The sequence below is a fragment of the Cherax quadricarinatus genome, chromosome 42 (genome assembly GCF_038502225.1).
Source record: "Cherax quadricarinatus isolate ZL_2023a chromosome 42, ASM3850222v1, whole genome shotgun sequence".
Classification (NCBI taxonomy): domain Eukaryota; kingdom Metazoa; phylum Arthropoda; class Malacostraca; order Decapoda; family Parastacidae; genus Cherax; species Cherax quadricarinatus.
This window is the reverse complement of record NC_091333.1, coordinates 28,466,940-28,493,431: the sequence shown is the minus strand read 5'-3', so window position 1 is coordinate 28,493,431 and position 26,492 is coordinate 28,466,940. Positions and strand designations below refer to the sequence as shown.

The 26,492-nt window shown below is 43.4% G+C and overlaps 1 long non-coding RNA gene across 1 annotated transcript in view; it reads left to right on the top strand.

Annotated features, from left to right (window-relative positions):
* LOC128695553 (uncharacterized) overlaps nt 1–25,575 on the top strand; it is a 52,524-nt gene extending 26,949 nt beyond the window's left edge. Inside the window, exon 2 of the long non-coding RNA XR_008408025.1 lies at nt 25,338–25,575. This is a non-coding gene — a long non-coding RNA (uncharacterized lncRNA). The remainder of the gene's footprint in view (nt 1–25,337) is intronic.
* Nucleotides 25,576–26,492: the final 917 nt, after the last annotated feature.

The window sequence follows — 26,492 nt, the reverse complement described above, 5'->3', positions numbered from 1 at the left end:
CCAAGCTTCATTCATCCTCACTAGTTTGGTACTAGCAGCGGAGTGTGCACCAAGCTTCAACCCTTCTCCACTAGCTTGATACAAGGAGCAGACTGTGTAGCAAGCTTCATCCATCCTCACTAGCTTGGCTCAAACAGCAGAATGTGTACCAAGCTGCTTCTATCCTCACTAAATGGGTAAAAGCAGCAGGCTGTGTACCAAGCTTCATCCATTCTCACTAGCTTGGTGCAAACAACGGATTGTCTACCATGCTTCATCCATCCTCACTATATGGGTAAAAGCAGCGGACTGTGTACCAAGCTTCATCCATCCACATTAGCTTGGTAGAAGCAGCGGGCTGTGTACCAAGCTTCTACCATCATCACGAACTGGATACAAGCAGGATGCTGTGTGCCAAGCTTCATCCATCCTTACTAGCTTGGTACAAACAGCGGACTGTGTACGACGCTTCATCCATCCTCACTAGCTTGGCACAAACAGCAGAATGTGTACCAAGCTTCTTCTATCCTCACTAAATGGTTAAAGCAACAGACTGTGTACCAAGCTACATGCACCCTCACTAGCTTGGTACGAACAGCGGATTGTATACCAATCTTCATCTTCACTAGCTTTGTACAAGCATCGGAATGTGTACCAATCTTCATCCATGTTCATTAGTTTGTTATAAGAAGCAGATTGTGTCCCAAGCTTCATCCATCCTCACTAGCTTGATACAAACAGCAGACTGTGTACCAAGCTTCATCCATCCTCTCTAGCTTCATACAAGCAGCACACTGTGTACCAAGCTTCATCTATCCACACTAGCTTGATACAAGCAGTAGGCTGTGTACAAATCTTCATCCATCGTCCCTAGATTCTTACAAAGTGAGGATTGTTTACCAAGTTTCATTCATCCTCACTGGATGGGTAAAAGTAGCTGACTGTGTAACAAGAGTCATCCATCTTCAATAGCTTGGTACAAGCAGCGGTCTGTGTACCAATCTTTATCCTTCCTCAAGAGTTTGATACAAGCAGCAGGCTGTGTACCATGCTTCATCCATCCTCCCTAGCTTCGTATAGGCTGCGGATTGTTTACCAATCTTCATTCATCCTCACTAGATGGGTAAAAGCATCAGACTGTGTACGAAGCTTCTTCCATCCTCACTAGCTTTGTACAAGCTGTAGACAGTGTACCAAGCTTCACCTATCCTCAATAGCTTGATACAAGCACCAGGCTGTGTACGAAGCTTCATCCATCCTCTCTAGCTTGGTACGAACAGCGGAATGAGTACCAAGCTTCATCCATCTTCTCCAGATGGGTAAAAACAGCAGAATGTGTACTAAGCTTCGTATATCCTCACAAGCTTGGTTGAAGCAGCAGACTGTGTACCAATCTTCAATCATCCTCCCTAGATGTGTAAAAGCAGCAGACTGTGTTCCAAGCTTCATCCTCACTAGCTTGGTACAAGCAGCGGACAGTGTACCAAGCTTCATTCCTCACAAGATGGGTAAAAGCAGCAGACTGGATACCAAGCTTCATTCATCCTCACTAGCTTGGTACCATTAGGGGACAGTGTACCAAGATTCATTCATCCTCACTATCTTGATACAAGCAGCAGACTGTATAAAAAGCTTCAACCATCCTCTCTAGCTTCATACAAGCAGCAGCGTGTGTATGAAGCTTCATCAATCCTCACTAGCTTGGTACGAACAGCGGAATGTGTGCCAAGCTTCATCCATCCTCACTAGATGGGTAAAAGCAGCAGGCTGTGTACCAAACTTCATCCATCCTCACTAGCTTTGCTCAAGCAGCAGACTGTGTACAAATTTTCATTCATAAGAACATAAGAAAGGAGGAACACTGCAGGAGGCCTGTTGGCCCATACTAGGCAGGTCCTTTACAATTCATCCCACTAACAAAACATTTGCCCAACCCAATTTTCAATGCCACCCAAGAAATATGCTCTGATGTGAAAGTTCCACTCAAATCCAACCCCTCCCACTCATGTACTTATCCAAACTAAATTTGAAACTACCCAAAGTCCCAGCCTCAATAACCCAACTAGGTAGACTGTTCCACTCATCAACTACCCTATTTCCAAACCAATACTTTCCTATGTCCTTTCTAAATCTAAACTTATCTAATTTAAATCCATTACTGCGGGTTCTCTCTTGGAGAGACATCCTCAAGACCTTATTAATATCCCCTTTATTAATACCTATCTTCCACTTATACACTTCGATCAGGTCTCCCCTCATTCTTCGTCTAACAAGTGAATGTAACTTAAGAGTCTTCAATCTTTCTTCATAACGAAGAATTCTAATGCTATGTATTAATTTAGTCATCCTACGCTGAATGTTTTCTAACGAATTTATGTCCATTCTGTAATATGGAGACCAGAACTGAGCTGCATAATCTAGGTGAGGCCTTACTAATGATGTATAAAGCTGCAGTATGACCTCTGGACTTCTGTTGCTTACACTTCTTGATATAAATCCCAGTAATCTATTTGCCTTATTACGTACGCTTAGGCATTGCCGTCTTGGTTTAAGGTTGCTGCTCACCATAACCCCCAAGTCCTTTTCGCAATCTGTATGGCTAAGTTCTACATCATTTAACTTATAAGTACTAGGATTATGGGCACTCCCAAGCTTCAGAACCTTGCATTTATCTACATTGAACTGCATCTGCCACTTTTCTGACCAAGAATAGAGTTTGTTTAAATCCTCCTGAAGTTCCATAACATCTACGTTTGAATCAATTATCCTACCTATCTTTGTGTCATCGCCGAATTTGCTCATATCACTAGTAATTCCCTCATCAAGATCATTGATATATATTATAAACAACAACGGGCCCAAGACTGATCCCTGTGGAACGCCACTTGTTACAGATCCCCACTCGGATTTAACCCCATTTATGGACACTCTCTGCTTCCTGTCAGTGAGCCATGACTCGATCCACGAGAGCACTTTTCCCCCAATGCCATGAGCTGCCACTTTCTTTAACAGTCTATGGTGCGGAACTCTATCAAAATCTTTACTAAAATCTAAGTAAATAATATCAAATTCTTTATCGTGATCAACAGCCTCAAAAGCTTTACTGAAGAAAGTTAATAAATTAGTTAGACAAGACCGGCCTCTTGTGAATCCATGCTGAGTATCATTAATCAAGCTATGCTTATCGAGATGGCTTCTTACAATCTCAGCTATAATTGACTCTAGTAATTTGCCTACAATTGAGGTCAGGCTTATTGGGCGGTAATTTGACGGTAACAACTTGTCCCCTGTTTTAAAAATAGGAATTACATTAGCTATCTTCCACATATCAGACACTACACCTGTTTGAAGAGATAAATTAAAAATATTAGTTAATGGTTCACAGAGTTCCATTTTGCATTCCTTAAGAACCCTTGAAAAAACCTCATCAGGACCCGGCGACTTATTTTGCTTCAGTCTGTCTATCTGCTTCACAACCATTTCACTAGTGACTGTGATGTTACATAATTTATCTTCTTCTAGCCCACTATGAAAATTAATTACTGGAATATTGTTAGTGTCTTCCTGTGTAAAAACTGAGAGAAAATAATTATTAAAAATCGAGCACATTTCATTCTCTTTGTCAGTAAGGTGCCCATAGTTATTTTTAAGGGGACCTATCTTATCTCTAACTTTTGTTCTATAGACCTCGAAAAAACTTTTTGGGTTAGTTTTAGAATCCCTAGCAACTTTAATTTCATAGTCCCTTTTAGCTTTTCTTATCCCCTTTTTAATGTCCCTCTTAATGTCAATATACTGATTCATAAGATGACCCTCACCTCTTTTGATACGCCTATAAATTTCTTTCTTATGCCCTAGTAGATATTTGAGCCTATTATTCATCCATTTTGGATCATTTCTATTTGATCTAATTCTTTATATGGGATAAACGTTCTTTGAGCAGCATGTATAGTGTTCAGAAAACTGTCATATTGATAGCTCTCTTCGTTACCCCAGTCAACAGATGATAAATGTTCCTCACTAGATGTGTAAAAGCAGCAGACTCTGATCCAAGCTTCATCCTCACTAGCTTGGAACAAGCAGCGGACTTTGTACCAAGTTTCATTCCTCACAAGATGGGTAAAATCAGCAGACTCTGTACCAAACTTCAATTATCCTCACTAGCTTGGTACCATTAGCGGACTGAGTACCAAGCTTCATCCATCCTCACTACATTGGTACAAGCAGCAGACTGTCTTCCAGGCATCAGCCATCCTCAATACCAAGCAGCGGACTGTGCAGGAAGGTTCATACATCTTCACTAGCTTGGTACAAGCAGCAGTGTGTGTACCAATCTACATCCATCCTCAACAGAATGATATAAGCAGCAGATTGTGTTCCAAACTTCATCCTCACTAGCTTGATACAAGCACCAGGCAGTGTACCAAGCTTCATCCATCTTCCCTAGCTTCGTACATGCTGCGGATTGTGCACCAAGCTTCATCCATCCTTACTAGGTTCGAACAATCAGGAGACTGTTTAAAAAACTTCATCCATCCTCAATAGATGGTTAAAAGCAGCAGATTGAGTACCAAGCTTCATCCACCCTCACTAGCTTGATACAAGCAGGAGACTGTGTACCAAGCTTCAAAAATTCTCACTAGCTTGATGAAAGCAGCAGACATTTCCACCAAGCTTCATCCATCCTTACTTGCTTGATACAAGCAGCAGACTGTGTACAAAGAATCATCCATCGTCAATACCCTGATGCAAGCAGAAGACTCTGTACCAAGTTTCAACCATCCTTAGTAGCTTTATACAAGAAGCAGGCTGTGTACCAAGCTTCATTCATCCTCACTAGATAGGTAAAAACAGCAGAATGTGTAACAAGCTTCATCCATCCTCACTAGCTTCGTACAAGCAGCGTTCTGTGTACTAATCTTCATCCTTCCTCACTAGTTTGATATAAGCAGCAGAATGTGTACCAAGCTTCATCCATCTTCACTAGCTTGATACAAACAGTGGACTGTGTACCAAGCTTCATCCATCGTCAATACCCTGGTGCAAGCAGAAGACTCTGTACTAAGCTTCAACCATCTTTAGTAGCTATATACAAGCAGCATGCTGTGTACCAAGCTTCATCCACCCTCACTAGCTTGATACAAGCAGTAGACTCTGTACCAAGTTTCATCCATTCTCACTAGCTTGATACAAGCAGCAGGCTGTGTACCAAGCTTCATCCATCCTCACTACCTTGATACAAGCAGTAGACTCTGTACCAAGTTTCATCCATTCTCACTAGCTTCGTACAAGCTGCGGATTGTGTACCAAGCTTCATTCGTCCTCACTAGATGGGTAAAAGCAGCAGACTGGTTACCAAGCTTCACTCATTCACCCAAGCTTGTTACACGCAGCAGACTGTGTACCAAGCTTCATCCATCCTCACTAGATTGATACAAGCAGCAGGACGTGTACCTAGATTCATTCATCCTCAATAGCTTGGTACAAGCAGCTGATTGTGTACCACTCTTCATCCATCCTCACTAGACGGGTAAAAGCAGCAGACTGTGTACCAAGCTTCATTCATCCTCACTAGCATGGTACTAGCCGCGGGCTGTGCACCTAGCTCAAATCCTTCTCCCCTAGCTTGATACAAGCAGCAGACTGTATACCAAGCTTCATCAATCCTCACTAGCTTGATAAAAGCAGCAGACTAAGTACCAAGATTATTCTAGCCTTACTAGCTTGGTACAAACAGCTAAATGTGTACCAAGCTTCACATATCCTCACTAAATGGGTAAAAGCAGCAGACTGTGTACCAAGCTTCACCAATCCCCACTAGCATGATACAAGCAGCAGGCAATGTACCAAGCTTCATCTATCCTCTCTAGCTTGAAATAAGCAGCAGGCTGTGTACCAATCTTCATCCATTCTCACTACCTTGGTGTAAACAACGGACTCTGCACCATGCTTCATCCATCCTCACTAAATGGGTAAAAGCAGCGGACTGTGTACCAAGCTTAATCTATCCTCATTAGCTTGGTACAAGAAGCTGACTCTGTACCAAGCTTCAACCATCCTCACTAGCTGGATACAAGCAGGATGCTGTGTACCAAGCTTCAACCATCCTCACTAGCTGGATACAAGCAGGATGCTGTGTACCAAGCTTCATCCATCCTCACTTGCTTGGTACAAACAGCGGACTGTGTACGGAGCTTCATCCATCCTTACCATATGGGTAAAAACAACAGACCCTTTACTATGCTTCATCCACCCTCGCTAGCTTGGTGCAAGCAGCGGATTGTATACAAAGCTTCATCCTCACTAGCTTGGTACAAGCAACCGACTGTGTTCCAATCTTCATCAATCCCCATTAGTTTGATGTAAGCAGCAGATTGTGTACCAAGCTTCATCCATCCTCACTAGCTTTGTACAAGCAGCAAACTCTGTACCAAGCTTCATCCATCCTCACTAGCTTGATACAAGCAGTAGGCTATGAACCAAGCTTTATCCATATTCACTAGCTTGGTACAAGCAGCGGATTGTGTACCAAGCTTCATTCATCCTCACTAAATGGGTAAAAGCAGCAGACTGTGTCCCAAGCTTCACCAGTTCTATAGCTTCGTACAAGCAGCGGACTGTGTACATAGCTTCATCCGTCCCCACTAGATTGACAAGCAGCAGACTGTATACCAAGCTTCAACCATCCTCACTAGCTTCATACAAGCAACAGGCTCTGTACAAAGCATCATCCATCCTCACTAGCTTGGTACGAACAGCGGAATGTGTACCAAGCTTAATCTATCCTCACTAGATGGGTAAAAGAAGGAGACTGTGTACCAAGCCTCATCCATCCTCACTAGCTTAGTACAAGCAGCAGGTTGTGTACCAAGCCTCATCCATCCTCACTAGCTTGATACATGCAGAAGGCTGTGTACCAAGCTTCATCCATCCTCACTAGCTTGGCTCAAGCAGCGGACTCTATATCTATCTTCATCCTTCCTTACTAGATGTGTAAAAACAGCAGACTGTGTTCCAAGCTTCATCCTCGCTAGCTTGGTACAAGCAGCGGACTGTGTACCAAGCTTCATTCCTCACAAGATGGGTAAAAGCAGCAGACTGTGTACTTAGCTTCATCCAACCTCACTAGCTTGGTACGAACAGCGGAATGTTCACCAAGCTTCATCCATCCTCACTAGATAGGTAAAAGCAGCAGACTGTGTACCAAGCTTCAGTCATCCTCAGTAGCTTGATACAAGCAGCAGGCTGTGTACGATGCTTCATTCATCCTCACTAACTTGGTACAATTAGCGGACTGTGTACCGAGCTTCATCCACCCTCACTAGATTGGTTAAAGCAGCAGACTCTTTACAAAGCTTCATCCATCCTCACTAGCTTCGTACAAGCAGCAGTGTGTGTACCAAGCTTCATCCATCCTCACTAGCTTGGTACAAGCAGCAGACTGTGTACCAAACTTCATCCTTCCTCATTAGCTTGATACAAGAAACAGACTGTCTACCAAGCATGAGCCATCCTCAGTAGCAAGCAGCGGACTGTGAAGGAAGATTCATCCATCTTCACTAGCTTGGTACAAGCAGCAGACTGTGTACCAATCTACATCCCTCCTCACTTGATTGATACAAGCAGCATATTGTGTACCAAGCTTCATCCATCCTCGATAGCTTGAAACAAGCAGAAGACTCCGTTCCAAGCTTCATCCTCGCTAGCTTGGTACAAGCAGCTGTGTACTAAGCTTCATTCCTCAAAAGATGAGTAAAAGCAGCAGACTGTGTACCAAGCTTCATCCATGCTCAATAGATGGGTAAAAACAGCAGATTGTGTTCCAAGCTTCATCATCCTCACTAGCTTGGTACAATCAGCGGACTATGTACCAAGCTTCAACCATCCTCACTATAGGTAAAAGCAGCAGACTGTCTACCAAGCTTCATCCATCCTCACTAGCTTAGTACAAGCAGCAGATTGTGTACCAAGCTTCGTCCATCCTCACTAGCTTGATACAGGCAGGAGACTGTGCACCAAGCTTCATACATCCTTGCTTAATATAAGCAGCAGACTGTGTACCAAGCTTCATCCATCCTCACTAGCTTGATACAAGCAGCAGACTGTGCACCAAGCTTCTTCCATCCTTGCTTAATATAAGCAGCAGACTGTGTACCAAGCTTCATCCTTCCTCACTAGCTTGATACAAGCAGCAGACTGTGCACCAAGCTTCTTCCATCCTTGCTTAATATAAGCAGCAGACTGTGTACCAAGCTTCATCCATCCTCAGTAGCTTGATACACACAGTGGACTGTGTACAAAGCTTCATCCATCCTCACTCTCTTGGTACAAGCAGCAGATTGTGTACCAAGCTTCATCCATCCTAACTAGCTTGATACAAACAGTAGACTGTGTACCAAGTTTCATCCGTCCTCCTTAGCTTCGTATAAGCTGCGGATTGTGTACCAAGCTTCATTCGTCCTAACTATATGGGTAAAAGAAGCAGACTGTGAACCAAGCTTCATCCATCTTCACTTGCTTGTTACAAGCAGCAGTCTGTGTACCAATCCTTATCCTTCCTCACTACTTTCATATAAGCAGCAGATTGTGTACAAAGCTTCATCCATCCTCAATAGCTTGATACACACAGTGGACTGTGTACTAAACTTTATCCATCCTCAATAGCTTGGAACAAGCAGCAGACTGTGTACCAAGCTTCATCCACCCTCAATAGCTTGGTACAAGCAACGGATTGTATACGAAGCTTCATCCTCACTAGCTTGGTACAAGCAGCAAACTGTGTACCAAGCTTCATCCATACTCACTAGCTTGGTACAAGCAGTAGACTCTCAACCAAGCTTCATCCAGCTTCACTAGCTTGGTACATGCAGCGGATTGTGTACCAAGCTCCATTCATCCTCACTAAATGGGTAAAAGTAGCAGACTGTGTACCAAGCTTCACTCATTCTCTAGCTTGGTAGAAGCAGCGGAATGTGTACCAAGCTTAATCCATCCTCAATAGATGGGTAAAAGCATCAGACTGTGTACCAAGCTTCAATCATCCTCACTAGCTTTGTACATGCAGCAGGGTGTGTACCAATCTTAATCCATCCTTACAAGATGTGTAAAAGCAGCAGACTGTGTTCCATGCTTCATCCTCACTAGTTTTGTAGAAGCAGCGGACTGTGTACTAATCTTCATTCCTCACAAGATGGGTAAAAGCAGCAGACTGTGTACCAAGCTTCATCAACCTCAATAGCTTGGTACGACCAGCGGAATGTGTACCAAGCTTCATCCTTCCTCACTAGTTGGGTAAAAGCAGCAGACTGTGCACAAAGCTTCAATCATCCTCACTAGCTTGATAAAAGCAGCAGGCTGTGTACCAAGCTTCATTCATCCTAACTAGCTTGGTACAATTAGCGACCTCTGTACCGAGCTTCATCCATCCTCACTAGATGGGATAAAGCAGCAGACTCTGTACCAAGCTTCATCCATCCTCATTAGCTTGGTTCAAGCAGCAGACTGTGTACCAAGCTTCATCCATCCTCACTAGCTTGGTACAAGTAGCGGATTGTGTACCAAGCTTCAACCATCCTCACTATAAGGGTAAAAGCAGAACACTGTCTACCAAGCTTCATCCATCCTCACTAGCTTTGCACAAGCAGCAGATTGCGTACCAAGCTTCGTCCATCCTCACTAGCTTGATAGAAGCAGGAGACTGTGTACCAAGCTTCATCCTTCCTCACTAGCTTGATACAAGCAGCAGTCTGTGCACTAAGCGTCATCCATCCTTACTTGCTTTATAAAAGCAGCAGATTGTGTACCATGCTTCATCAATCCTCCTTAGCTTGATACAAGCAGCGGACTCTGTACCAAGCTTCAACCATCCTCACTTTATGGGTAAAAGCAGCAGACTGTCTACCAAAGTACATCCATCCTCGCTAGCTTGGTACCACCAGCAGATTGTGTACCAAGCTTCATCCTTATTCACTAGCTTGATACAAGCAGCAGCCTGTGCACCAAGCCTCATCCACCCTTACTTCCTTGATACAAGCAGCAGTCTGTGTACCAAGCTTTAGCCATCCTCAGTAGCTTGATACAAACAGATGACTGTCCACAAAGCTTCATCCATCCTTACTTGCTTGATACAAGTAGCAGACTGTGTACCAAGCTTCATCCATCATTACTAGCTTGGTACAAGCAGCTTATTCGGTACCAAGCTTCATCCATCCTCACTAGATTAGTAAATGCAGCAGACTGTGTACCAAGCTTCATTCATCCTCACTAGCTTGGTACTAGTAGCGGACTGTGCACAAAGCTTCAACCCTTGTCCACTAGCTTCATACACGCAGCATACTGTGCACCAAGCTTCATGAATCCTCACTAGCTTTATAAAAGCAGCAGACTGACTACCAAGCTTATTCTATCCTTACTAGCTTGATGAAAACAGGAGACTCTGAACCAAGCTTCATCCATCCTCACTAGATTGATACAAACAGGTAAATGTGTATCAAGCTTCATCTACACTCACTAAATGGGTAAAAGCAGCAGTGTGTGTACCAAGCTTCATACATCCTCACTAGCATGATACAAGCAGCAGGCTATGTACCAAGCTTCATCCATCCTCACTAGCATGATGCAACCTGAAGACAGTGTATCAAGCTTCCTCCTTCCTCTATAGCTTGTAACAAGCAGCACGCTGTGTACCAATATCCATTCTCACTAGCTTGGTGCAAACAACGGACTCTGTACCATGCTTCATCCATCCTCACTAGATGGGTAAAAGCAGCAAACTGTGTACCAAGCTTCATCTATCCTTATTAGCTTGGTACAAGAAGCTGACCGTGTACCAAGCTTCAACCATCCTCACTAGCCGGATACAAGAAGGATGCTGTGTACCAAGCTTCATCCATCCTCACTAGATGGGTAAAAGCAACAGACTGTGTACTAAGCTTCATCCACCCTCACTAGCTTGGTACAAGCAGCGGATTGTATACGAAGCTTCATCCTCACTAGCTTGGTACATGTAGAGAACTGTGTACCAATCTTCATCCATCCTAACTAGTTTGATATAAGCAGCAGATTGTGTACCAAGCTTCAACCATCCTCACTAGCTTGATGCAAACAGCAAACTGTTTACCAAGCTTCATCCATCCTCACAAGCTATATACAAACACGAAACTGTGTACCAAGCTTCATCCGTCTTCGCTGGCTTGGTACAAGCAGTAGACTGTGTACCAAGCTTCAATCATCCTCACTAAATGGGTAAAAGCAGCTGACTGTGTACCAAGCTTCACCCATTGTCTAGCTTGGTACTAGCAGCGGAATGTGTACCATGCTTCATCCATCCTCACTAGATGGGTAAAAGCAGCAGACTGTGTACCAAGCTTCATCCATCCTCACTAGCTTGGTACAAGCAGCAGATTATTTACCAAGCTTCAATCATCCTCAATAGCTTGATACATGCAGCAGGCTGTGTACCAAGCTTCATCCATCCTCACTAGCTTTGCTCAAGCAGCGGGTTGTACACCAATCTTCATCCATCCTTACTAGATGTGTAAAAGCAGCAGACTGTGTTCCATTCTTCATCCTCACTAGCTTTGTAGAAGCAGCGGACTGTGTACCAAGCTTCATTTATCACAAGATGGGTAAAAGCAGCAGACTGTGTACCAAGCTTCATCCAACCTCCCTAGCTTGGTACGACCAGCAGAATGTGTACCAAGCTTCATCCATCCTCACTAGATGGGTAAAAGCAGCAGAGTGTGTACTAAGTTTCAATCATCCTCACTAGCTTGATAGAAGCAGCAGGCTGTGTACAAAGCTTCATTCATCCTCACTAGCTTGGTACAATTAGAGGACTCTGTACCGAGCTTCATTCATCCTCACTAGAAGGGTTAAAGCAGCAGACTCTGTACCAAGCTTCATCCATCCTCACTAGCTTGGTACAAGCAGCAGACTGTGCACCAAGCTTCATCCATCCTCATTAGCTTGATACAAGCAGCAGACTGTCTACCAAGCATGAGCCATCCTCAGTAGAAAGAAGCGGACTGTGTAGGAAGCTTCATCCATCTTCACTAGCTTGATACAAGCAACAGACTGTGCACCAAGCTTCTTCCATCCTTGCTTAATATAAGCAGCAGACTGTGTACCAATCTACATCCATCCTCTCCTCATTGATATAAGCCGCAGATTGTGTACCAATCTACATCCATCCTCTCTAGGTTAATTCAAGTAGCATATTGTGTACCAAGCTTCATCCATCCTCACTAGCTTGATCCAAGCAGATGACTGTGTAACAAGTTTCATCCATCTCCACTCGCTTGATACAAGTAACTGACTGTGTACCAAGCTTAATACTTCCTCACTAGGTAGATACAAGCATCAGACTGTGTACCAAGCTTGATCCATCCTTACTAGCTTGGTACAATAAGCAGACTGTGTACCAAGCTTCATCCATCCTCAATAGATGGGTAAAAACTGCAGATTGTTTACCAAGCTTCATCCATCCTCACTAGCTTGGTACAAGCAGCGGACTGTGTACCAAGCTTCAATCATTCTCACTATATCGGTAAAAGCAGCAGACTGTCTACCAAGCTTCATCCATCCTTTCTAGCTTTGTACAAGCAGCAGATTGTGTGCCGAGCTTCGTCCATCCTCACTAGCTTGATAGAAGCAGGAGAATGTGTACCATGCTTCATCCTTCCTCACTACCTTGATGCAAGCAGCAGTCAGTGCACCAAGCGTCATCCATCCTCCTTGCTTGATACAAGCATCAGTCTGTGTACCAAGCTTTAGCCATCCTCAGTAGCTTGATACAAGCAGCTGACTGTGCACCAAGCTTCATCCATCCTTTCTTGCTTGATACAAGCAGCAGATTGTGCACCAAAGTTCATCCATCTTTACTAGCTTGATACAAGCAACAGACTGTGTACCAATCTTCATCCGTCCTCACTAGCTTGATACACACAATGGACTGTGTACCTTGGTACAGTCAGCAGACTCCGTACCAAGCTTCATCTGTCCTCATTAGAGGGGTAAAAACAGCAGATTGTGTACCAAGCTTCATCCATTCTCATTAGCTTGGTACAAGCAGCGGACTGTGTACCAAGCTTCAACCATTTTCACTATATGGGTAAAAGCAGCAGACTGTCTACCAAGCTTCATCCATCCTCACTAGCTTGGTACCACCAGCAGATTGTGTACCAAGCTTTGTCCATCCTCACTAGCTTGATACACGCAGCAGCCTGTGCACCAAGCTTAATCCATTCTTACTTGCTTGATACAAGAGCAGACTGTGTACCAATCTTCATCCACCCTCATTAGCTTGATACAAGCAGCAGGCTGTGTACCAAGCTTCATCAATCCTCACTAGTTTGATATAAGTAGCAGATTGTGTACCATGTTTCATTCATCTTCACTAGCTTGATACACACAGTGGACTGTGTACCAAGCTTCATCCATCCTCCCTAGCTTCGTACAAGCAGCGGTCTGTGTACCAATCCTTATCCTTCCTCACTAGTTTGATATAAGCAACAGATTGTGTATCAAGCTTCATCCATCCTCAGTAGCTTGATACACACAGTGGACTGTGTACCAAGCTTCATCCATCGTCACTATCTTGGAACAAGCAGCAGACTGTTTTCCAAGATTCACCCATTCTCACTAGCTTGTTACACGCAGCAGACTGTGTACCAAGCTTCATCCATCCTCACTTGCTTTATGCAATCAGCAGGACGTGTACCAAGCTTCATTCATCCTCACTAGCTTGGTACAAGCAGCTGATTGTGTACCAAGCTTCATCCATCCTCACTAGCTTGGTACATGCAGCAGGGTGTGTACCAATCTTAATCCATCCTTACAAGATGTGTAAAAGCAGCAGACTGTGTTCCATGCTTCATCCTCACTAGTTTTGTAGAAGCAGCGGACTGTGTACTAATCTTCATTCCTCACAAGATGGGTAAAAGCAGCAGACTGTGTACCAAGCTTCATCCAACCTCAATAGCTTGGTACGACCAGCGGAATGTGTACCAAGCTTCATCCTTCCTCACTAGTTGGGTAAAAGCAGCAGACTGTGCACAAAGCTTCAATCATCCTCACTAGCTTGATAAAAGCAGCAGGCTGTGTACCAAGCTTCATTCATCCTAACTAGCTTGGTACAATTAGCGACCTCTGTACCGAGCTTCATCCATCCTCACTAGATGGGATAAAGCAGCAGACTCTGTACCAAGCTTCATCCATCCTCATTAGCTTGGTTCAAGCAGCAGACTGTGTACCAAGCTTCATCCATCCTCACTAGCTTGGTACAAGTAGCGGATTGTGTACCAAGCTTCAACCATCCTCACTATAAGGGTAAAAGCAGAACACTGTCTACCAAGCTTCATCCATCCTCACTAGCTTTGCACAAGCAGCAGATTGCGTACCAAGCTTCGTCCATCCTCACTAGCTTGATAGAAGCAGGAGACTGTGTACCAAGCTTCATCCTTCCTCACTAGCTTGATACAAGCAGCAGTCTGTGCACTAAGCGTCATCCATCCTTACTTGCTTTATAAAAGCAGCAGTCTGTGTACCAAGCTTCAGCCATCCTCAGTAGCTTGATACAAGCAGCTAACTGTGCACCAAGCTTCATTTATCCTTTCCTGCTTGATACAAGCAGCAGATTGTGTACCATGCTTCATCAATCCTCCTTAGCTTGATACAAGCAGCGGACTCTGTACCAAGCTTCAACCATCCTCACTTTATGGGTAAAAGCAGCAGACTGTCTACCAAAGTACATCCATCCTCGCTAGCTTGGTACCACCAGCAGATTGTGTACCAAGCTTCATCCTTATTCACTAGCTTGATACAAGCAGCAGCCTGTGCACCAAGCCTCATCCACCCTTACTTCCTTGATACAAGCAGCAGTCTGTGTACCAAGCTTTAGCCATCCTCAGTAGCTTGATACAAACAGATGACTGTCCACAAAGCTTCATCCATCCTTACTTGCTTGATACAAGTAGCAGACTGTGTACCAAGCTTCATCCATCATTACTAGCTTGGTACAAGCAGCTTATTCGGTACCAAGCTTCATCCATCCTCACTAGATTAGTAAATGCAGCAGACTGTGTACCAAGCTTCATTCATCCTCACTAGCTTGGTACTAGTAGCGGACTGTGCACAAAGCTTCAACCCTTGTCCACTAGCTTCATACACGCAGCATACTGTGCACCAAGCTTCATGAATCCTCACTAGCTTTATAAAAGCAGCAGACTGACTACCAAGCTTATTCTATCCTTACTAGCTTGATGAAAACAGGAGACTCTGAACCAAGCTTCATCCATCCTCACTAGATTGATACAAACAGGTAAATGTGTATCAAGCTTCATCTACACTCACTAAATGGGTAAAAGCAGCAGTGTGTGTACCAAGCTTCATACATCCTCACTAGCATGATACAAGCAGCAGGCTATGTACCAAGCTTCATCCATCCTCACTAGCATGATGCAACCTGAAGACAGTGTATCAAGCTTCCTCCTTCCTCTATAGCTTGTAACAAGCAGCACGCTGTGTACCAATATCCATTCTCACTAGCTTGGTGCAAACAACGGACTCTGTACCATGCTTCATCCATCCTCACTAGATGGGTAAAAGCAGCAAACTGTGTACCAAGCTTCATCTATCCTTATTAGCTTGGTACAAGAAGCTGACCGTGTACCAAGCTTCAACCATCCTCACTAGCCGGATACAAGAAGGATGCTGTGTACCAAGCTTCATCCATCCTCACTAGATGGGTAAAAGCAACAGACTGTGTACTAAGCTTCATCCACCCTCACTAGCTTGGTACAAGCAGCGGATTGTATACGAAGCTTCATCCTCACTAGCTTGGTACATGTAGAGAACTGTGTACCAATCTTCATCCATCCTAACTAGTTTGATATAAGCAGCAGATTGTGTACCAAGCTTCAACCATCCTCACTAGCTTGATGCAAACAGCAAACTGTTTACCAAGCTTCATCCATCCTCACAAGCTATATACAAACACGAAACTGTGTACCAAGCTTCATCCGTCTTCGCTGGCTTGGTACAAGCAGTAGACTGTGTACCAAGCTTCAATCATCCTCACTAAATGGGTAAAAGCAGCTGACTGTGTACCAAGCTTCACCCATTGTCTAGCTTGGTACTAGCAGCGGAATGTGTACCATGCTTCATCCATCCTCACTAGATGGGTAAAAGCAGCAGACTGTGTACCAAGCTTCATCCATCCTCACTAGCTTGGTACAAGCAGCAGATTATTTACCAAGCTTCAATCATCCTCAATAGCTTGATACATGCAGCAGGCTGTGTACCAAGCTTCATCCATCCTCACTAGCTTTGCTCAAGCAGCGGGTTGTACACCAATCTTCATCCATCCTTACTAGATGTGTAAAAGCAGCAGACTGTGTTCCATTCTTCATCCTCACTAGCTTTGTAGAAGCAGCGGACTGTGTACCAAGCTTCATTCCTCACAAGATGGGTAAAAGCAGCAGACTGTGTACCAAGCTTCATCCAACCTCCCTAGCTTGGTACGACCAGCAGAATGTGTACCAAGCTTCATCCATCCTCACTAGATGGGTAAAAGCAGCAGAGTGTGTACTAAGTTTCAATCATCCTCACTAGCTTGATAGAAGCAGCAGGCTGTGTACAAAGCTTCATTCATCCTCACTAGCTTGGTACAATTAGAGGACTCTGTACCGAGCTTCATTCATCCTCACTAGAAGGGTTAAAGCAGCAGACTCTGTACCAAGCTTCATCCATCCTCACTAGCTTGGTACAAGCAGCAGACTGTGCACCAAGCTTCATCCATCCTCATTAGCTTGATACAAGCAGCAGACTGTCTACCAAGCATGAGCCATCCTCAGTAGAAAGAAGCGGACTGTGTAGGAAGCTTCATCCATCTTCACTAGCTTGATACAAGCAACAGACTGTGTACCAATCTACATCCATCCTCTCCTCATTGATATAAGCCGCAGATTGTGTACCAATCTACATCCATCCTCTCTAGGTTAATTCAAGTAGCATATTGTGTACCAAGCTTCATCCATCCTCACTAGCTTGATCCAAGCAGATGACTGTGTAACAAGTTTCATCCATCTCCACTCGCTTGATACAAGTAACTGACTGTGTACCAAGCTTAATACTTCCTCACTAGGTAGATACAAGCATCAGACTGTGTACCAAGCTTGATCCATCCTTACTAGCTTGGTGCAATAAGCAGACTGTGTACCAAGCTTCATCCATCCTCAATAGATGGGTAAAAACTGCAGATTGTTTACCAAGCTTCATCCATCCTCACTAGCTTGGTACAAGCAGCGGACTGTGTACCAAGCTTCAATCATTCTCACTATATCGGTAAAAGCAGCAGACTGTCTACCAAGCTTCATCCATCCTTTCTAGCTTTGTACAAGCAGCAGATTGTGTGCCGAGCTTCGTCCATCCTCACTAGCTTGATAGAAGCAGGAGAATGTGTACCATGCTTCATCCTTCCTCACTACCTTGATGCAAGCAGCAGTCAGTGCACCAAGCGTCATCCATCCTCCTTGCTTGATACAAGCATCAGTCTGTGTACCAAGCTTTAGCCATCCTCAGTAGCTTGATACAAGCAGCTGACTGTGCACCAAGCTTCATCCATCCTTTCTTGCTTGATACAAGCAGCAGATTGTGCACCAAAGTTCATCCATCTTTACTAGCTTGATACAAGCAACAGACTGTGTACCAATCTTCATCCGTCCTCACTAGCTTGATACACACAATGGACTGTGTACCTTGGTACAGTCAGCAGACTCCGTACCAAGCTTCATCTGTCCTCATTAGAGGGGTAAAAACAGCAGATTGTGTACCAAGCTTCATCCATTCTCATTAGCTTGGTACAAGCAGCGGACTGTGTACCAAGCTTCAACCATTTTCACTATATGGGTAAAAGCAGCAGACTGTCTACCAAGCTTCATCCATCCTCACTAGCTTGGTACCACCAGCAGATTGTGTACCAAGCTTTGTCCATCCTCACTAGCTTGATACACGCAGCAGCCTGTGCACCAAGCTTAATCCATTCTTACTTGCTTGATACAAGAGCAGACTGTGTACCAATCTTCATCCACCCTCATTAGCTTGATACAAGCAGCAGGCTGTGTACCAAGCTTCATCAATCCTCACTAGTTTGACATAAGTAGCAGATTGTGTACCATGTTTCATTCATCTTCACTAGCTTGATACACACAGTGGACTGTGTACCAAGCTTCATCCATCCTCCCTAGCTTCGTACAAGCAGCGGTCTGTGTACCAATCCTTATCCTTCCTCACTAGTTTGATATAAGCAACAGATTGTGTATCAAGCTTCATCCATCCTCAGTAGCTTGATACACACAGTGGACTGTGTACCAAGCTTCATCCATCGTCACTATCTTGGAACAAGCAGCAGACTGTTTTCCAAGATTCACCCATTCTCACTAGCTTGTTACACGCAGCAGACTGTGTACCAAGCTTCATCCATCCTCACTTGCTTTATGCAATCAGCAGGACGTGTACCAAGCTTCATTCATCCTCACTAGCTTGGTACAAGCAGCTGATTGTGTACCAAGCTTCATCCATCCTCACTAGCTTGGTACAAGCAGCGGTCTCTGTACCAATCATTATCCTTCCTCACTAGCTTGATATAAGCAACAGATTGTGTATCAAGCTTCATCCATCCTCACTAGCTTGATACAAACAGTGGACTGTGTACCAAGCTTCATCCGTCCTCACTATCTTGGAACAAGCAGCAGACTGCGTTCCAAGCTTCACCCATTCTCACTAGCTTGTTAAACGCAGCAGACTGTGTACCAAGCTTCATCCATCCTCACTTGCTTTATGCAATCAGCAGGACGTGTACCAAGCTTCATTCACCCTCACTAGCTTGGTACTAGCAGGGGACTGTGCACCAAGCTTGAACCCTTCTCCACTAGCTAGATGCAAGCAGCAGAGTGTGTACCAAGCTTCAACAATCCTCACTAGCTTGATAAAAGCAGCAGACTGAGTACCAAGCTTATTCTGTCCTTACAAGCTTGATAAAAACAAGACTCTGTGTACAAATCTTCAACCATCCTCACTAGATGTGTAAAAGCAGAAGGCTGTGTTCCAAGCTTCATCGTCACTAGCTTGGACAAGCAGCGGACTGTGTACCAAGCTTCATTCCTCACAAGATGGGTAAAGGCAGCAGACTGTGTATCAAACTTCATTCATCCTCACTAGCTTGGTACAATTAGCGGACTGTGTACCAAGCTTCATCCATCCTCAGTATATGGGTTAAAGCAGCAGACTCTGTACCAAGCTTCATCCATCCTCCCTAGCTTGGTATAAGCAGCAGACTGTGTACCAAACTTCATCCATCCTCATTAGCTTGATACAAGCAGCAGACTGTCTACCAAGCATCAGCCATCCTCAATAGCAAGCAGCGGACTGTGTAGAAAGCTTCATACATCTTCACTTGCTTGGTACAAGCAGCAGAGTGTGTACCAATCTACATCCATTTTCACTAGACTGATATAAGCAGCAGATTGTGTTCCAAGCTTCATCCTCACTAGATTGGTTCAAGCAGTAGACTGTGTGCCAAGCTTCATCCATCCTCACTAGCTTGATACAAACAGCAGGCAGTGTACCAAGATTCATCCATCTTCCCTAGCTTCGTACAAGCTGCTGATTGTGAACTAAGCTTCATCCATCCTTACTAGCTTCGTAAATTCATCAGACTGTGTACCAAGCTTCATCCATCCTCACTAGCTTGGTACAAGCAGCGGACTGTGTACCAAGCCTCAACCATCCATACTAGTTTGTGTAAAAGCAGCAGACTGTCCACCAAGCTTCATCCATCCTCACTAGCTTGCTACAAGCAGCATATTGTGCACCAAGCTTCATCCATCCTCACTAGCTTAATGCAAGCAGGAGACTGTGTACCAAGCTTCATCCATCCTTACTTGCTTGATACAAGCAGCAGACTGTGTAGCAAGCATCTTCAATTGTCACTACCCTGGTACAAGCAGCAGACTCTGTACCAAGCTTCAACCCTCCTCAGTAGCTTGAAACAAGCAACAGGCTGTGTATCAAACATCATTCATCCTCACTAGATGGGTAAAAGCAGCAGACTGTGTTCCAAGCTTTATCCATCCTCTCTAGCTTCGTTCAAGCAGCGGTCTGTGTACCAATCTTCATCCTTCCTCACTAGTTTGATATAAGCAGCAGATAGTGTACCAAGCTTCATCAACCCTCACTAGCTTGATACAAGCAACAGGCTGTGTACCAAGCTTCATTCATCATCACTAGCTTGATACAAGCAGCAGGCTGTGTACCAAGCTTCATCCATCCTCCCTAGCTTCGTGCAAGCTGCGGATTGTGTACCAAGCTTCATTCGTCCTTACTAGATGGGTAAAAGCAGCAGACTGTGTACCAAGCTTCATCCATCCTCCCTATCTTGGTACAAGCAGCGGTCTCTGTACCTATCCTTATCCTTCCTTACTAGTTTGATATAAGCAGCAGATTGTGTACCAAGCTTCATCCATCCTCACTAGCTTGATACACACAGTGGACTGTGTACCAAGCTTTACCCATTCTCACTGGCTCGTTACACGCAGCAGACTATGTACCAAGCTTCATCCATCCTTACTAGCTTGATACAAGCAGCAGGACGTTTACCAAGCTTCGTTCATCCTCACTAGATTGGTACAAGCAGCTGATTGTGTACCAAGCTTCATCCATCCTCACTAGATGGGAAAAAGCAGCAGACTGTGTACGAAGCTTCATCCACCCTCACTAGCTTCGTACAAGCAGCGGACTGTGTACCAATTTTCACCCATCCTCACTAGTTTGATGTAAGCAGCAGATTTTGTACCAAGCTTCATCCATCCTCACTAGCTTGATACAAGCTGCAGACTGTGTAGCAAGTTTCATCCATCCTCGCTTGTTTGATATAAGCAGAAGATTGTGTACCAAGCTTAAACCATCCTCACTAGCTTGATACAAACAGCAGTCTGTATACCAAGCTTCATTCATCCTCACTAGCTTTGTACAAACAGCAAACTCTGTACCAAGCTTCACCCATTCCCTAGTTTGGTACAAGCAGCGGACTGTGTACCAAGCTTCATCAATCCTCACTAGCTTGATACAAGCAGCAGACTGTATACCAAGCTTCAACCATCCTCACTAGCTTCACAAAAGCACCAGGCTCTGTACAAAGCTTCATCAATCCTCACTAGCTTGGTACGAACAGCGGAATGTGTACCAAGCTTCATCCCTCCTCACTAGCTTGGAACAATCAGCAGACTGTGTACCAAGCTTCAATCATCCTCACTAGCTCGATATATGCAGCAGGCTGTGTATCAATCTTCATCCATCCTTACTAGATGTGTAAAAGCAGCACACTGTGTTCCAAGCTTCATCCTCTCTAGCTTGGTACAAGCAGCGGACTGTGTACCAAACTTCATTCCTCACAAGATGGGTAAGAGCAGCAGGCTGTGTAGCAAACTTCATTCATCCTCACTAGCTTGGTACAAGCAGCAGACTGTGTACCAGCTTCATCCATCCTCATTAGCTTGATACAAGCAGCAGATTGTCTTCCAAGCATGATCCACCCTCAGTAGCATGCAGCTGACTGTGTAGGAAGCTTCATCCATGTTCACTAGCTTGGTACAAGCAGCAGACTGTGTACCAAGCTTCATTCATTCCACTAGCTTGATACAAGCAACAGGCTGTGTACCAAGCTTCATCCACCCTCAATAGATGGGTAAAAACAGCAGATTGTGTACCAAGCTTCATCCATCCTCACTAGCTTGGTACAAGCAGCAGACTGTCTACCAAGCTTCATCCATCCTCACTAGCTTGGTACAAGCAGCAAACTGTCTACCAAGCTTCATCCATCCTCACTAGTTTGATACAAGATGGAGACTGTGTACCAAGCTTCATCCTTCCTCACTAGCTTGATACAAGCAGCAGACTGGGCATCAAGCTTCATCCATCCTTACTTGCTTGATACAAGCAGCAGACTGTGTACCAAGCATCATCCATCCTCACTCGCTTGGTACAAGCAGCACACTGTGTACCAAGCTTCAGCCATCATCAGTAGCTTGACAGAAGCAGCAGACTGTGCACCAAGCTTCATCCATCCTTACTTGCTTGATACAAGCAGCATATTGTGTACCAAGCTTCATCCATCTTCACTTGCTTGATGCACACAGTGGACTGTGTACTATGCTTCATCCATCCTCTCTAGCTTGGTACAAGCAGCAGACTGTGTACCAAGCTTCACCCATTCTCACTAACTTGGTACAAGCAGCAGACTGTGTACCAATCTTCATCCACCCTCACTAGCTTCATACAAGCAGAAGGCTGTGTACCAAGCTTCAAGCATCCTCACTAGCTTGATACAATCAGCAGACTGTGTATCAAGCTTCAACCATCCTCATTAGCTTGATACAAGCAGCAGACTGTGTACCAAGCTTCAACCATACTCACTATCTTAATGCAAGCAGCAGATTGTGTTCCAAGCTTCGATCATGCTCTCTAGCTTGATGCATGCAGAAGACTGTGTTCCAAGCTTCAACTATCCTCACTAGCTTGATAGAAGCAGCAGACTGTGTACCAAGCTTCAAACATCCTCACTAGCTTGATACAAGCAGCAGACTCTGTGTACCAAGCTTCAACCATCCTCACTAGCTTTATAGAAGCAGCAGACTGTGTACCAAGCTTCAACCATCCTCACTAGCTTTATAGAAGCAGCAGACTGTGTACCAAGCTTCAACCATCCTAACTTTATTATCTACCTGGGATTCTCAAGTCTAATGTCTCTTAGCCATCCTATTTTACTTCATACTCTCTAAATATCCAAACCTCCTCAACAATCCTCCTCAACTCTCTGAATAATACTGTTGGAAGCTCCACACCTCATGTCTCATTCAAACATCTACGTCTAAGTCCACTTCCTAATATCTGAACACTTTTAATTCCTCAATACTCTTTCCCTATAATATTATCACTGCAAATATTGTTTGATGCTCTCGTCACTTTCTCTTTCCCATGTTTATTTTTAATTTCCTTCTTTTACATACTCTCTTAAATTTGATTTCCAACCATTTGCAAATTTCTCTACCTAATCTCCCAGAAGAACTGTGTCAACTGGAATATATAACAACGGTGACGACTCCCACTCCATACCAGATTCACTATCATAATCCCACACTTCTTCTTACTACTCTAGTGTTCACATCCTTAACAACCCAATCAATAAATATATTAAGCAACCATTGTAGCATCACACATCCCTAAGACTTTCTTTAATTCGAGAATGTTTCCCACGCCTCGTACTTACCCCTAATCTGCCCAGCGCTATCCTCATAAATGTTCTTTACATAAGAATGTAAGATAAAGGAGCACTCCACCAGGACTACTGGCCCATGCTAGGCAGGTCCAATTCACATCAACTTACATTCATTCATGTACATGTCTAACCTATTTTTAAAGCTACTCAAGTTTTAATGATGTTACTCGAAGTCTGTTCCACTCATCCAATATTTTTCTATATCCTATCTAAATCAAAATTTTGCCTACTTGATCCCATTGCTATGAACTCTAGCTTGGTTAGATATTTTTAACACGTTATTTACATCCCCTTTATTTATTCATGTTTGCCATTCAATATCCCCCGTAATTCTACGCCTTTCTACAGAGTATAGACTCAGGGTTCTCAGTCTATCCTCATAGGGAAGATTTCTATTATATGGGATCATCTGTCATCCTTCTTTGTACGTTTTTCAACGAATTTACATCCATTCTGTAAAACGGTGACCAGGACTGTGAAGCATAATCTAAATGAGGCCTAACCAAAGATATATTGAGTTGAAGAACAACCTGAAGACTTTTGTTATTCATATTTCATGATGTGAAATCAAGAATTCTATTTGCTTCATTGCTAACACTTACGCAATGTTGTTCGCGTTAAGAGTGATTAAGATCTGCTTTATTTAGTTTATAAGGGCTGTGGGTATTTTCTTTTTCAACGCTTAGAACTTTGCATTTGTCTATATTAAACAGCATCTGTCAGTTCTTGACTACTTCATCAATCTATTCAGATGTTCCTGTAGTTCTCGTGTCCTCGTCAGAATTAATCCGAATGCCTATTCTAGAGTCATTGGCACGTATGCCTTTACTTTCCTCAATAATCTCCGAAGTGGATCTCTATCAGTTTCCTTAATGACTTCCATATACACATCATATTCATTACCATGATCTCCTTCCTAAAATATCTTGATAATCTTCCACCTATTCCAAAAATTGCACCATCTGCCACATTGCTTCCCAATCCACCCTGTTATGTGCCTTTTCTAAATGAATGCAATCAAAAGTTGCTTACTTATATCTAAGTACTCTTCACATATGTGCTTCAATACAAACACCTGGTCTACACATCACATACCAAAACCTCATTGCTCCTCTGCAGTCCTGTAAATTTTCTTGTTCATAATTCATTGAATAATTCAACCATACCGGCTCATTCCCATATAATGCTTACACTCAGTTTTATCCCCTTATAACTTACACCAAAGAACTATGCATGCTCTCTGTCAGTTTCTATGTACCTTTCTGTCATGCATATAATGAATAAAGGAACCAACCACTCCAAAACTATATCCCCACCAGCTTTTAACAGTTATGTGTTTTCACTCTTTCCACTGACTTCCTTTCCCCAGCTTCACATCAACCTATTAATCACTCCTAAAATTAGTTGTACCTCCCTGTTCAACGCAAGAAGTCAGTACCTTCCTCTCTTCATCATTCAACAATTCCACAAAATATTCCCTCCATCTTTCAAATACCTCTACTTCCTCCTCTAATGGCTCCCCTTTTTTTAAACTTTAAATCCGTTTGTTCCCTAGGATTTCCCAGCACTGCAAAAACGTTTTTTATTCTCATTACAATTTGTTGATAAAACCTGGTCCATTCTCATATGAACTCTCCATTTGTACTCAAAGCTCTTTTAACCTCTCTTTTGCTCTCCATATAATCCTTTCCCCATATATCGCTTCTACGTTGTAGAAACCTTTCATAAACCCACTTTCTCTCCCTTACCACCCTCTTTATCTCATCATTACGTCAGTCCCGCCTCTTCCCTCCTGCACCCACCCTTCCATACAACAAACTTGTGAATATTACTCAAACACTTCAGGAATTAGTCAACAAACAGAGACATTAGAAGGAATGCTAAAATTAAGACTGATGTGCTAAGATTAATTGCATGTACAGGAAACAGATATTGCAGTAACAGAAACCTGGTTGAGCCTGAATGATAGAGAAATGTCTTTTTAAATGCCACATATAAGACTATTAAAATTATTCCATACCAATAGGGTCAACATGAAGGACGCTGAAGTGGCGGTGTATGTCGGAGATAATTTCAACTGTTGCACGAGACAAGATATACTGCAAAAGTGGAAGCTACGGACACTATTTGACTATAGTTTCTCGAGTGACATGGAAAGCTAATTCTGGGTGTAATTTACATACCCCTAAACCTAGACAGGAATACAATAAACCTCTGTAGAATGAAATCACTAAGGCATCTAGATACGAATATTTTTTAACTGATTCTTATATGACTATACCCACCTATCCTCCCAAGAAACTAATCATGCACAAATTTCAGCTTCGATGACTCTCTAGAATCACTGTTCTAGCACACTGTGCGACCTTAGATCAAAGTATACTATTACACGGAATATCTACTCTGATAGCAGTGAGAGCTGCATTAGAATTAAAAACCGGGCTTCCACCCTACAAACTAAGCTAATTTACATACTCGTTGTTCTCAAGCTTTGGGAAACTACGGCTGCACACTGTGTAATTTACTCGCTTTCCTCATTCCTATCCCTTAAGGAAGGTTCCATGATGTTGGTGAGGGACTCTTGATTTAGGGAATTGGATCTGTGCTCCAGTTCCCCAAATTAAGCCTGAATGCCTTCCACATCCCCCCCCAGGCGCTGTATAATCCTCCGGGTTTAGCGCTTCCCCCTTGATTGTAATAATAATAATCCTCATTCCTTGTTCTAAATAACCTGAGACCTGAATGTAGCGTTATTGTATATGAAGCTAGGCACAGATATACACAAATTAGTCCAAGAGGAATCACAGTTAAGCTTTTTCTGACTTTGCTCACTGTAAATAAAGCTAATATTTGAATTAATAACTCATTGCAGTTGTGATCAGGTGTAGACCTGTGAATTGTTCATTAACTTGTTCAGCTACCAAAACTTTGGGGCCCAGTCCTTGGACCCATTATGTACTTCTGTAATCTCTTTAACTACCACCCACAGGATGGGTATGGGGAGCATAATAAACATCTTAACCTAATATAGGCTTCCAGGAGCATGACAAAGTTGATGAATTAGCTAAAGAAGCATTAAATAAAGAGAATCCTGAGTATAACTGTTTTTCTCAAACAGTTATGACAGAACCAGCTGCAGGAAATAACCTATTTTACTTTTTTTTTTTCTAGCAAGAAATCT